This window comes from Pseudochaenichthys georgianus, chromosome 8 (assembly GCF_902827115.2).
Source record: "Pseudochaenichthys georgianus chromosome 8, fPseGeo1.2, whole genome shotgun sequence".
Classification (NCBI taxonomy): Eukaryota; Metazoa; Chordata; class Actinopteri; order Perciformes; family Channichthyidae; genus Pseudochaenichthys; species Pseudochaenichthys georgianus.
The window spans coordinates 32,980,096-32,982,749 of NC_047510.2; positions in this window are offsets into that span (position 1 = coordinate 32,980,096).

Genomic DNA, 2,654 nt, shown 5'->3' on the forward strand with positions numbered 1-2,654 from the left:
AGCCAACAACGTTAGCTAAAAGTAATACAAAAAGTAGCTGAAATTAATGAATAAACGGCTGAAATCATTATCTTAAAGTAATACACACACAGTAAGCCATTATTCATGAAAATACAGTTGATATAGAACAGGGTTGCCAACTTTGGGTACCTGGCTGGAGTGAGATTTTGGTATCATGGGTTTAATTACACATATGCGCACTAAATGACTGCTATTGTGTCAGTAGCAGGACCTTAGCATATATATAGGATATATATACAAATACACGATATTGGACACAGACTATAAAGGGCACACAGTTTCATTCACTAATGAAAGTCAAACACATGTTTCCACTGTTTTATTGTGTGCCTGATAAACAATTCATTGACTTATCTTACGATAAATAAAAATGTACTCGATAAATTGCCATTTACATGAGGATGTGACTAGCAGTTTGAAAGGATGTACTTGAATTATTATTATATATTATCATTATGTCAGTGGTCTAAAATGGTCATACAACGGTGCCGACAATATTATCGTTTATCGCAATAATTTCCGGGAAAATGTATCCATCCATCCATCCATCTTCTCCCGCTTATCCGTGGTCGGGTCGCGGGGGTAGCAGTTCCAGCAGAGAGCCCCACACTTTCTTTTCCCTGGCGACATCAACCAGCTCTGACTGGGGGGTCCCAAGGCGCTCCCAGGCCAGCGAAGAGATATAATTCCTCCACCTGGTCCTAGGTCTACCCCTTGGTCTCTTCCCAGCTGGACGTGCCTGGAACACCTCCCTAGGGAGGCGCCCAGGTGGCATCCTAACTAGGTGCCCGAACCACCTCAACTGGCTTCTTTCGACGCGAAGGAGGAGCGGCTCAACTCCGAGTCCCTCCCTGATGACCGAACTTCTCACCTTATCCCTAAGGGAGACACCAGCCACCCGGCGGAGGAAACCCATCTCGGCCGCTTGTATCCGCGATCTCGTTCTTTCGGTCATGACCCATCCTTCATGACCGTAGGTGAGGGGAGGAACGAAAATGGCCCGGTAGACAGAGAGCTTTGCCTTCTGGCTCAGCTCCCTTTTCGTCACAACGGTGCGGTAAAGCGACTGCAGTACCGCTCCAGCTGCTCCGATTCTCCGGCCCATCTCACGCTCCATTGTTCCCTCACTCGAGAACAAGACCCCGAGATACTTGAACTCCTTCACTTGGGGTAAGGACTCATTCCCTACTTGGAGTGGACAGTCCATCGGTTTCCTGCTGAGAACCATGGCCTCAGATTTGGAGGTGCTGATCCTCATCCCAGCCGCTTCACACTCGGTTGCGAACCGATCCAGTGAGTGCTGAAGGTCGCAGACCGATGAAGCCATCAGAACCACATCATCTGCAAAAAGCAGTGGTGCAATCCTTAGTCCACCGAACTGCAGACCCCCTCCCCACGACTACGCCTCGAAATCCGATCCATGTATATTACAAACAGGATTGGTGACAAAGCGCAGCCCTGGCGGAGGCCAACCCTCACCGGAAATGGGTCCGATTTACTGCCGAGGACCCGGACACAGCTCTCGCTTTGGGAGTACAGAGATTGGATGGCCCTGAGTAGAGACCCCCTCACCCCATACTCCCGCAGCACCTCCCACAGTCCCTGGAACCCGGTCATACGCCTTCTCCAAGTCTACAAAACACATGTAGACCGGATAAGCGTACTCCCAGGCCCCCTCCAGGATCCTTGCGAGAGTAAAAAGCTGATCCGTCGTTCCACGACCAGGACGGAATCCGCATTGTTCCTCCTCAATCTGAGGTTCGACAATCTGAGGTTCGACAATTAAAATGTAAAATGTATCCAACAAAATTAATTATCGTGAGAGGCCTATACATGAAACACACACACACCCAAATCTACAGACTTACTCCAAACTGCCAAATATATTAATTTTTTGAAATACTAACATAAAATACACATTCTGGTCCTCTCTTGAGAATCTATTACTACATATTTAAAAAAAATGAATGCCATTTTAGTTTTGTGTTACTTTGTTCTGAAAGCTGAACCTGCTGCTCCTCACAGAGAGAAGAGGCTGTGTGAATTACTTTACATTGTGGATAAGCAGGGTTGCCAACTCTCACGCATCTGGCGTGTGACACACGCTTTCACTCTCGCTCTCACGCTGCCCAAACTATTCTCACGCCAAAACAAGAATACCGAAGACTAGAAACGGTTTTGAAAACTGTTGTCACGTAGTGATCGTCTTCTCAATAGAACATCTTTAATAATATCTTCTGGCCAATCAGAACTATTTTCAACTATTAAAATAGTTGAAAGTCCTGAAATACAAATGTAAATCAAAATGTAATAGACATTTTACAAGATTTATATTACAATATTTTCGTCCAAATCTAGAATTAGAATGAAATGAAAACACTCAAGTAAAGTATGCTAGCAAAATAGTATTTGTATAGGCTTATATAATTACTATTTAACAGTATCCAGTTAAGTATCCAGAAGGATTAGGTTTTCTTGTTAACAGCTTAAAACCTTTGCAGTGAATGGAAATCCCTTCACTGCAAGTTGTCCCTGAACATTAGTGTTAACATATGGTACTGCAAAGCTACTTCCCCAACTAATAGTGTCTGTACCTGACATACGTATTCCCCATTTCAAGGTCATTTAGATTT